This window comes from Nicotiana tomentosiformis, chromosome 5, assembly GCF_000390325.3.
Source record: "Nicotiana tomentosiformis chromosome 5, ASM39032v3, whole genome shotgun sequence".
Taxonomy (NCBI): domain Eukaryota; kingdom Viridiplantae; phylum Streptophyta; class Magnoliopsida; order Solanales; family Solanaceae; genus Nicotiana; species Nicotiana tomentosiformis.
Genome location: NC_090816.1, coordinates 40,260,309 through 40,272,624, shown reverse-complemented (window position 1 = coordinate 40,272,624; position 12,316 = coordinate 40,260,309). Strand labels below are relative to the sequence as shown.

The 12,316-nt window shown below is 36.0% G+C and overlaps 1 long non-coding RNA gene across 1 annotated transcript; it reads left to right on the top strand.

The window, feature by feature from the left end:
* The first annotated feature begins 482 nt into the window (after nucleotides 1-482).
* On the top strand, nucleotides 483-12,003 carry LOC138891785 (uncharacterized). The gene is made up of 2 exons (XR_011408107.1): nucleotides 483-620; nucleotides 11,906-12,003. It is a non-coding gene; the product is annotated as an uncharacterized lncRNA (long non-coding RNA).
* The last annotated feature ends 313 nt before the right edge of the window (nucleotides 12,004-12,316 follow it).

Sequence of the window (12,316 nt, the reverse complement as noted above, 5' to 3'; positions counted from 1 at the left end):
ATGATTCTCTAACGCTGGCTTGCCTAGCAAGTGAAATGTTAGGCGCCATCACGGTCTCGTCGGTGGGAAATCTCAGGTCGTGACACTGCCCTTGAAAGGGTCTGAAGCAACGTAGTTTTGCCTCAAAACTACGTTGTTTCATTAAGTGACCCAAGATCAAATCTCACCAATTGATCACCCTTTGATCTAATGGTCCATATTTGATCTCTCAAGAGGTATTTAAAGCCTCAAAAATATGAAAAATTCCCTCACTTCCCCCACAACTCTTTCTCTCTTATCTCTCTCTCTTCTCTCCGCCGCTGCCACCACTGTCGGAAATCGCCCACCAGCGGCGGCCAACCTCCAAACACCCCCAAATTCATACCATGTAATCTCCACAACCTCCTCTATCCATATCTCCAAATCAAATCCTTTAAAACTCACTCAAACTCCTTGAATTTTAAATCTAGGAAACTTTAGCCTCCACTTTTTTGCCAGTTCCGGCCACTACCACCCCCACAATACCTACATCAACGGATAGAGCTCATCAAGACCTACCTATTGATGTCAATTCCATCCCGAAAATCCGGCAACTAAAAATCCGGCCAAATTCCGGCGACCACCCCGAACGCCCTCGTTTGGTATACCCCTATTCTCATTTCCTTTGTCTATTTTTTTCTAATTGTATTGTATTAATTTATGTCTAGCATAATTTATGATTTTTTTTATTTATTTATTTTTATTATTATTATTTATATTATTTATATTTTTATTATTAGTTGTATTTAATCTATGTTAGCTTAGTCGTTCATAGTTATTAATCACTGATAATTAGTTATTCATTAGTTTTGAAATAGCTGTTCTCTTAGTCCTGATAGTTTATGATAAAAGTTTCAAGTGCTTAGTAATTTGTTTTTATTGGATTTGAGTATTTGAATTTTGTGTTGATAAAAGCTGAAATTAAAGAAGGAATAGTACAAGTTTGGTTGTTTTTACTGTGCAAAGACTTTGGAGTACAAAACTTAAAAGTCATTGTGTGGTGACAAATACAATACTTTTTGACAGGTTTTGAACAGTGTTTAGCACACAAAGTCAGACTTTTGGTGAACCAAAATCTGTCCAAAAAATATGACTTTATTTGCCTATTTAAAGGGCTGCTCTTCTCCTATAAAAAGAGGCAGACACTCTATCTTACACACATCTTGGAGAGTTGCTTAAAGACATATCTTTGAGAAAAATCAGCAGCTTAATATATATAGCAAGCTGAAATTTCAGAGCTTTGTGAGTATTATTTGAGTGCAAAAAGTTTGAGAAAAATAGAAAGATCCCTTAGGCAATTTGTGAAGTTGATAGCTACCAGTTTCAAGCATCTTTGTGGAGTTTTCTGGGTTGTCTTTTACACTTGAGTTGCTGTTGTTTTTACTGTATTTGCTGCTGAATTTTTTGTTGTTGCACTGCTGTATTTTATTATTCTACAAACTAGGTAACTTTCAAATTCTTATATTGCAGATTCTTGATGATAATAAGAAAGATTTTATCCCGGTTTGGTTGATGGAACATGTTAGATATGATTTTGTTTTAAGATGAATGTTATATTAGTGTTATCATCATGTAAATATGTTGACAATTAGCTAAATTATCGTTTTCTTCTTTATATATGTGATTGAAATTGCATTCTGTTAAGTTTACTTAGTTGAAGGAAAAGATAAAGACCCCACTTTTAACCATGTTTGTTTAGTTTGGGATCTTTTGTGTGAGTTACTTTCATGGTTCATGTATATAGTCAACATAATGTTATAATATAGTTCTTCTCTATAGCATTAAAGTATTACCGTTTTTTATAGTTTTTATATTTAGCCGTGGTTTTTTATTTTGCTATTGGGTGTAGTTTGATTAGTGCCATGTTGGTGTAGATAAGTAGAAATATTATGTTAGTCCTTTAGAAATAATTAGTTAAGAAGATAAAAGATAATAATTAGCATGTAAGTTTCTTTTATGAAAAATAATTTTAGCTTGGACATCAATGTAAGAAGCAATTTGGGCTTAGAAGAATACTTGTTATTTTGTGTTGTCTTGGTCATCGAGGCTCTTAAGCAACATGGGCCAAATAAGCTAAAATCTGTAGGTCCAATGGCAGTAGAAAGTAAGATGGGCAGTTTCTTTAAAATCAATAAATTGTCTTTTGTTAAATAAAATAAGTGGCCCGATACCATGAAAGTTTAACATAAGCTTACCCGGGTTTAATGTCTTGCATTAATTAGAAATTGTTTTTAATAATAATATCATTTTTTCGGTCAAACAAGTAATCAATAAAAAAGATGCGCTTTTTAATTAATTTAGACGCTAGGCAATTAGTAGGCATGCTTTAACTTCATGAAATCGCTTGCGTAACGTAATGTTTAACATTCAATAATTTAATTCAATAATGTTATATCATAATCGTTAGTTTTAGTTAATTTTTAATTTAATAAATCCATTGCTAAACTCGCGGATTCGTTTGCGTAGCGCGATAGTTAACTTTTAATAAATTTTAAAATTATTTTCTTCGAATGTAGTAATTTTCTCCAAAAGTAATAATGTACTAATAATCCTCGTCATGACTGTGGATTCTCTTGCGTAGTGCGTTTATGACAAAAAATCAATAAAATTCATTTCGGTCACACATTCGTTTGCGTGGTGCGGTTAGGACAATTTTACTCAAATCTTTTCTTTAATAATTTTAATAATTAAAAGTGGATAGGTAAAACATGAAAGTCCAAATAAAACATAGTTTATCCAAAATAATTTCAAGCCAAGTTTAAGTCAATAAAGCGACCGTGCTAGAACCACGGGACTCGTGGAATGCCTTACACCTTCTCCCCGGTCAACACAATTCCTTACTCGGACTTTATTTTCGCAGATCAATTAATAATAGAGTCAAACCTTCCTTTGATTAGGGATTCAAATAAAAAGTGACTTGGAACACCGAAAAATTAATTTCAAGTGGCGACTCTGTAAATAAAATAATCCTTATTCAAATTTGTCACTTCAATTGGAAAAACTCTTTAACCCACAATCCATAAAATAACATACATTATCTTTTTGGGGGGTAGAAAAAGGGGTGTGACAGCTCTGGCAACTCTGCTGGGGACTCTCAAGAATTCGAGCTTGTACATTGACTTTATTTGGTTTAATTAATTTTTTGTATATATTGTGATTTATTTGGGCTTAATGTGTTACTTATCCACTTTTTACCGTTTTGATATTGTTGAACAGTACATATAAATTGTATCCTCTCTCGCACCCCTCTAAGTCTTCTTATAGTTAGTTATGTTGTGTTTGCCAACCAGCATCACAAAATTTCTGTCTTGAGATAAAGCCAGTTAGCCTACCAGCTTCTGGTGAAGGATTTAGTCACACAAGCTTAGGCGGGACAGCCGTTAGCTAGCCAGTGGTGTTCTACTACTGGTGACGTTTGACGCTCCTCGGCTCGGGTTATCCGTCCGGGTAAGTCAGGTCTAGATACTATCTCTTTTAGGATTTGAAAACTTAGAAGAACAAGCCACAAGCAATGAATATCCCTAGTAGGCTACACTTTATTTGCATCATGTGCATTTAACTTAGCAACGCTCGACACAGGGGCCGAGTTCTGTTTTAGGACAGGTACCTTGTTGAGACCATTATGTCATGTTATGTGCTACTTATTGCATTATTTGGGAGGCTTGCATGTCGACCGACTTTAGCATAAATCAGTTGAACGAACAGAGAAAAAATGATGTGGTCTAGTGCATATGGTTTTTAAAGATTAATTTCCATAAAAATCAAAAAAAAAACATAGTCGGTTTTAACCGAACTACGCTGGTCTGATTCTCACCGGATGTGAGATACGTAGGCAAACCTCATCGGTTCCGACCCCCAATTTTCAAAAATACAAAAACATATTTTCCTTTAATTCCTTCTTTGGAAGTCTTTCTTTGAGACATCAAATCCAAAAATCCAAAAATATTTTCTTCTTTTTAAAAAAAAAAAGAGTCTTTCTCCCAAAATTCAAAAAAAAGAAAAATCAAAATCCAAAAAATACTTTCTGTCTTTTTAAATTTACAAAAACAAAAATGAAAATCCAAAATATTTTTTTAAAAGTCTTTCTTTCGAAGATTCCAAAAACAATAACAAAAAAAAAAGGCGAAATAAAAAAAATCTTTTTTTAGGAGTCTTCTTTCAACAAAAAATAATCCAAAATATTTTCCTTGCTAGGAGGTTTCATGGGGTTATTTATATATGAATAAAAAGAGTGAGTTTATTTACTTTATTACTGATCCTCCATGAACTATGCAAGATCTGATTCATGTTCTCACATGATACGTAGGCAACCCACATCAGGTTCAATCAAATGATTTTGAAAAAAAAATGAAAAAAAAGGAGCAAAAAAGTGTGTTCATTCTAACATGCTTGTTGTTTTGAAATAAAAGCTAGTTAAAGGTGGTCGGTTTGTTGGTTTGCATTGGTGAATCACGAAAACAATCCAGGATCACTTTATCATATTCTCAACCAAGGGAATAAGAATCGCTATTATTGATTCAACTAAGATCACGAAAAGGCAAGTATACAGTTTGGTGGTGAAAAGAAGAGGAAAATGTTGGTTAACTTTTACCAAGTTTGAGCAATTGGGCATGTTTTGTGTGAGACGATCTGTGATGTTAGGAACATGAGAATACTTCCAAGTCTTTTGGCAAATTGGTTGCTATGAAATTTCTCATGCCGCCAGTCCTAAAATCCGATAGCCAATATTGGGGAACGGTTTGACCAAAAAGTCAAAATTTGAATGTTGATTCCGAAGAAATCTTATTGAATTCAGTAGTAATGTTGATGTACAAATGTGTAGCTAAGATATGAAGCTTGGTAATTGGAAATCCACTCCTCTCCTTGCCGGAAAGGAGTCTTGGTAACTTATTTTGTCATAATTTCTATCATCTGGATTGCTTCGAGGTTGTGATCCAGATGTTGTTTGTTTGTCACGCCATCAAACCTCTCTATCCTTTAATCAATAAAATGCAACTTTTCGCTTTGTGTTATTTTATCCATTATGTTTAATTCTTCTTGTATATATAGTTCTTTTCTCGTCAATTTCAGTGACATGACATGCATGCGGAGTTTTCGGCTAGATTTTAGAAAGTCTGTCCGGTCTTGAATTAAATCGAGGAAAAACACTATGAAGATAAGGAAAAGGCTAAAACACTTTGATGAAAAGCCTGTGTCAAGTTCACGAGGAACCAAAATAGTTATATTCATAGAGGTTAAAGATCTTCATCTCAATCTATCATGAAAATCCGGCTTAAGGATATTTGAATGGGTTGAAGTTTTATTGGACTAATCAATGAAAAAGATCTTTGCCACGTCCTGCCATAATCTAATCATATCATGGAAGATGAACCAAATCTCCAAAGAAGGTGCATTCCAGGGAATTTAAAATGGATTAGTTGGTACTGAAATGTATCATTTCACATCAAGGCAAAGATTAAGAAAAGGTGGCTCCAAATTGTCAAAAGGTCATTTGTTGCAAACAAGATATTGACAATGGGGCTATACAACTGACAAAACCAGGAAGACAGTCATGTCCATCAATGCCGAACCTGAGAAGAGATAGAATGTTTGACATGCTTGAGGCTGGGAGGCCCTTTTTTCTGCTACCCAAACACTTTATATCCTTCGTCACCCCTTTTGAGCTTGTTTTCTTTTTCTTTAACCTCCCTCTTTTGGAATCAAGCATAGAGTCAAAAAAAAATTAAATATCCATGCCACCAGAAAATAGGAGCTAGGACAATTTGATTAAAAAAAGAGAAGAAAAGGAAAAGAAAAAAAATGAAAAATGAAAAGAAAAACAACAAAGAAATCTTTCATGTTAGTTTGAACTACATTTGACTTGATTCCTTTAAAGGATATGTAGGCAGCTCTATACTAGGGTTCAGTCCAACCAAATCAAAAATAAAAAATTTTCAGTATCTGAAACTAGGGCAAGAGTTTTTTTGTTTTTTAATGTTTTTATAAAAAGTCGATTCCAAGAGTTGTAAGTATACAACCCCATCATCTTGGGTCTATTTTGAGCCTTCATACAACCTTTTCTTTCTAATCCTATCCAAAAGCCATCCAAATAAAAACTTCCCAATTAATCTCTAAGAATGCAAAGCGAAGCACGTAATAAGCAACAGTTGTCACACGACATAGAACAATGTCAAGTTGCTCACACAAGAAAGCAAAAAACAAATAAATAAAAATAATTTAAAAAATGAGAGTCTTACTAGTAAAAACCCTCATGGGCACTGTAAGGTGATGGTAAGTAAAGATAAATAAATGAGAGAGGTTGGTTGATGAAAACCTTTCGGGGCACTACTGGTAGAACATGACCTATGATTTTATGCAAATGATTGGCACAAAGAGGCAAGCTTCAAAAGACGAAAAGGAACAACAAGATAAAAGGGTAGATTTTTTGGATAGATTCGGCCGCTCAGTCCAAAATGCATGTCATGATCATTAAAGTTGGCTACCATAATCAAAGGAGCCCCTTTTATTTTATTATTTTTCTTAATTCCTTTTTCTTTCTTCCTTTCCCCCCTAAAGTGGCATTTTCAGTTAAATACTATTCCTTCTCACTTTTAAATTGTGTCATTGTGTCCATTTCCATTATTATTTTGAGTGAGTCTTTGTTAAAACAAACAAGAAATGATTTCAAAATCTGTTACCAGCTTTCTAACTGTCTATCCTAGCACATCAAAAAGGACATACCGAGGGAGCAACATGCACAATAAATTGTTGAAGTTAAACATGATCTGAGGGTTCATGCAAACGGAAGTTCCAAAGAGAAGACTTTGCTGGTCTCTATTTGCTTAGAAATCCAACAAAGAAAGGGCCACAAAATTGGTCACCATTTCTCGGAAATGCAAAATAAATCATGTGGGGAATACACGTCATTGACAAAGGAATAAATCCAACTGTGATTTCCTCTGATAAGCCGGACAAAGTGTTTCAAAGAAACCGAAAAGGTCACTAAGCAAGACTTGCTTCATGGGCAAAGCTTATAGCACCACAGACACAAACTGATATCGGGTGCAAGTTAATCAAGTTTGATTTTTAAAGGAAAAAACTGCCAAACTAAAGACTTAATTTATAGACAAGGTTCAACATCACCTTAGACATTCGGGTACGAAAGTAGTCGGGAGCCTGAAAGAATCAGTTCTTTTTCAGCAAGGTGGTCGCAAATTCAAACTAATCAGGGCATCAAGGCCACAAACTGACCACCACTGTTAAACTCACAAATCTTTCTTTGTTTGAAGCAAGAAACACAGTAGCGTATAAATGCAGTTCTCAAAGTACGAATGTCACCAAAGGTAAGTTCTTCAAAGACTCTACTTCTTCTTTCTAGGCATGCCCATAATTACATCATCAACCACTGCATTTTCCAGCATAAGGTACATCAGTCCTTAGTTGAGATCCCATTTTGATATAGGGCACACCACACCCTATTCGCATGTTCAGTATAGGGTACACCAATTCCTAGCTGTATTTTCCAACCTAAGGTACACTAATCCTTAGTGAGGTTCCACTTTAATACAAGGTATCCTATCCCTGGTTACTTTCTCTCTAAGTGATACAAAGCGCCATCCCTTGGTTATATTCTCTCAGCGATACAGGGTGCCAATCCCTGGCCATATTCTCTCTTAGTAATACAGGGTGCCAACCCCTGGTTATATTCTTTCTCACTGATACAGGGTGCCAACCCTTAATTATATTCCCCCTTAGTGATACAGGGCGCCAACCCCTGGTTACATTCTTTGTTAGTGATACAGGGAGCCAACCCCTGGTTACATTCATTATCAGTGATACAGGGCGTCAACCCTTGGTTACATTCCCTCCAAGTCTTTCAACCTCACTCGTAGGAGACGCACTTCCTAGTTTGGGCGCCAACCCTTGATAATATTCTCCCTTAGTGATACAGGGCGCCAACCCCTGGTTACATTCTTTCTCAATGATACAGGGCGCCAACCCCTGGTTACACTCCCTCCAAGTACTTCAACCTCATCCGTAGGAGACACACTTCCTAGTTTGAGTTATTCCAATAGGAGACGCACTTCCTGATCAGGACTATCAATCCTAGGAGACGCACTTCCTAGTCCAAGCCATTCAACCTCACTCGTAGGAGATGCACTTCCTAGTTTGGGCACCAACCCTTGATTATATTCCCCCTTAGTGATACAGGGCGCCAACCCCTGGTTACATTCTTTCTTAGTGATACAGGGCACCAACCCCTGGTTACATTCTTTCTCAGTGATACAGGGCGCCAACCCCTGGTTACATTCTTTGTTAGTGATACAGGGCGCCAACCCCTGGTTACATTCGTTCTTAGTGATACAGGGCACCAATCCCTGGTTACATTCCCTCTAAGTATTTCAACCTCACTCGTAGGAGACGCACTTCTTAGTTTGAGTGCAAACCCTTGATTATATTCCCCCTTAGTGATATAGGGCACCAACCCCTGGTTATATTCTTTGTTAGTGATACAGGGCACCAACCCCTGGTTACATTCATTCTCAGTGATACAGGGTACCAACCCCTGGTTACATTCCCTCCAAGCCATTCCACCTCATTCGTAGGAGACGCACTTCCTAGTTTGGGCGCCTACCCTTGATAATATTCCCCCTTAGCGATACAGGGTGCCAACCCCTGGTTACATTCTTTCTCAGTGATGTAGGGCTCCAACCCCTGGTTACAATCCCTCCAAGTTTTGTAACCTTACTCGTAGGAGACGCATTTCCTAGTTTGAGTCATTCCAGTAGGAGACGCACTTCCTACTCTGAACTATCTATCCTAGGAGACGTATTTCCTAGTCCGAGTCTTTTAACCTCACTCGTAGGAGACACACTTCCTAGTTTGAGCCTTTCCAATAGGAGACTCACTTCCTAATCTGTACCACCAATCCTAGGAGACGCACTTCCTAGTCCAAGTCTTTCAACCTCACTCGTAGGAGACGCACTTCCTAGTCCAAGTCTTTCAACCTCACTCGTAGGAGACGCACTTCCTAGTTTGAGTCATTCCAATAGGAGACACACTTCCTAATCTGAACCATTAATCCTAGGAGACGCACTTCCTAGTCCGAGTCTTTCAACCTCATTTGTAGGAGATACACTTCCTAGTTTTGAGTCATTCCAATAGGAGACGCACTTCATAATCCAACCACCAATCCTAGGAGATGCACTTCCGAGTCCAAGTCCTTCAACCTCACTCATAGGAGACGCACTTCCTAGCTTGAGTCAACTGTGTTCATTCTAATAGGAGATGCACTCCCTAATATGAGTCATTATTCCAAGGAGACGCAATTCCTAATCCGAGTCCTTCAATCTCAGAGTCATTCCAATGCTACCCATGGGCCACGCACCTCCTAAGTCCAAGTTATATCAATTTTATACCTAAGATAAGAACATAATTTTCGGAGCCTTTAGTTTAATTTTTGCATCTTTCAAATAAAATAAGCTGATCTGCAGCTTTACCCAATAACTCGCAAAATTTTCTCAGTACCAAACTGGGACAGAAAATTTTGTTCGTTTTGTTTGTCTTTGATGGCTTTACAGGCCCTGTCGTCGAGCACATGTTGTGACGATTAAATCTTGAAGTTTCAATTTTTCTTATCAGAAGAAAGAAATCTTTCGATCACAAGATAGTTGGAGTTAATTTTGATAATGTGTCACCGACCCGGCATCTCAAGATTCATCTTCTCAATTTCGAATCAGGAAGGCGAGTGACCGAGAATAAGCCATAATATTTTCTTCAAAGAGTATCAAGATCTAGTCTAAGGCCAACACAAGTGAGCGAGTCAAGAATCAAGATTTGACTCCACAAGACACATAGATTAGGAATTTTGTAACTCTTAGTTTGTAGACATATGTAGTTCTCTTCTCTTTTCCTTTTGATGTAAGCAGCAAGTAACAGTAACAACAATAACAACAGTAGCAACATCAGTCTTAAATCTAGTGTCCGGTAGTCCCAGCTACCAAATTTTTCCAGAACTACACTGACCTGATTCCTCTAAACAAGGATATGTAGGCAACCTCGGAAGGAGGGTTCGGTCACCATTTTTCAAAAAATGCTTTCATTGGAGTGATATGTAAGCAAAAATTAGCCATGGCATTCACTTTTCTTTGCTCGAAAACTCTTCATGTTCTCGAGCAAAGAGGGGCAGCTATGAATAACTAATTTTTGCACTATTTTAACACCTCCTAAAGTCATTAGTGTTTTGTTACTTTAATTATTTTTTCCAATTTTTGTGTCTTTGATTTCATATCTCCTATCATAAAAATACCAAAAAGTGGTTCTTTCTTTATTTGTGCATTTTAGGAATTAACTAACTATTTCAATTGGTGAATTAATCTAGTTAATTGATCATTTGAATAAGTTACTTAATTTATTTATTTATTTTGTGTAAATTTAGTTTAATAAGTACGATTAAGGAAGAAATTGGGTCAAATTTGAAAGTGAAAGTGGCCAAAAGTTCAAGATAAGGGGTTGCCCTTGAAAGGGTCTGAAACGACGTAGTTTTGCCTCAAAACTGCGTCGTTTCATTAAGTGACCCAAGATCAAATCTCACCCATTGATCACCCTTTGATCTAATGGTCTATATTTGATCTCTCAAGAGGTATTTAAAGCCTCAAAAATCTGAAAAATTCCCTCATTTCCCCATAACTCTTTCTCTCTTCTCTCTCTCTCTTCTCTCTGCCGCCGCCACCGCCGCCGGAAATCGCCCACCGACGGCGGCCAACCTCCAAACACCCCCAAATTCACACCATGTAATCTTCACAACCTCCTCTTTCCATATCTCCAAACCAAATCCTTCAAAAACCCCTCAAACTCCTTCAATTTTAGATCTAGGAAACTTTAGCCTCCACTTTTTTGCCCAAAACCTTGAAGTTCCGGCCACTACCACCCCCACAATACCTGCATCAACAGATAGAGCTCATCAAGACCTACCTATTGATGTCAATTCCATCCCGAAGGCAACTAAAAATCCGGCTAAATTTTGGCGACCACCCCGAACGCCCTCGTTTGGTATACCCCTATTCTCATTTCTTTTGTTTATTTTTTCTAATTGTATTGTATTTAGTTTATGTCTAGCATAATTTATGATTTTTTTTATTATTATTATTTATATTATTTATATTTTTATTATTAGTTGTATTTAATCTATGTTAGCTTAGTCGTTCATAGTTATTAATCACTGATAATTAGTTATTCATTATTTTTGAAATAGCTATTCTCTTAGTCATGATAGTTTATGATAAAAGTTTCAAGTGCTTAGTGAATTTGTTTTTATTGGATTTGAGTATTTGAATTTTGTGTTGATAAAAGCTAAAATTAAAGAAGGAATAGTACAAGTTTGGTTGTTTTTACTGTGCAAAGACTTTAGAGTATAAAACTCAAAAGTTATTGTATGGTGACAAATACAATACTTTTTGACAGGTTTTGAACAGTGTTTAGCACACAAAGTCAGACTTTTGGTGAACTAAAATCTGTCCAAAAAATCTGACTTTATTTGCCTATTTAAAGGGTTGCTCTTCTCCTATAAAAAGGGGCAGACACTCTATCTTACACACATCTTGGAGAGTTGCTTAAAGACATATCTTTGAGAAAAAAATTAGTAGCTTAATACATATAGCAAGCTGAAATTTCAGAGCTTTGTGAGTATTATTTGAGTACAAAAAGTTTGAGAAAAATAGAAAGATCCCTTAGGCAATTTGTGAAATTGATAGCTACCAGTTTCAAGCATATTTGTGGAGTTTTCTGGGTTGTCTTAACACTTGATTTGCTGTTGTTTCTACTGTATTTGCTGCTAAATTTTTTGTTGTTGCACTGTTGTATTTTATTATTCTACAAACCAGGTAACTTTCAAATTCTTATATTGTAGATTCTTGATGATAATAAGAAGGATTTGATCCCGGTTTGGTTGATGGAACATGTTAGATATGATTTTGTTTCAAGATGAATGTTATATTAGTGTTATCATCATGTAAATCTATTGAAAATTAGTTAAATTATCATTTTCTTCTTTATATATGTGATTGAAATTGTATTCTGTTAAGTTTAATTAGTTTAAGAAAAAGATAAAGACCCCACCTTTAACCATGTTTGTTTAGTTTGGGATCTTTTGTGTGAGTTACTTTCATGGTTCATGTATAATTATGTAAGAAAGACTTCTAGCTTCAAATGTTTTGATACTTTGAATTATAGTCAACATAATGTTATAATATAGTTCTTCTCTTTAGCATTAAAGTATTACCGTTTTTGGTAGTTTTTATATTTAGTCCTGGTTTTTTAT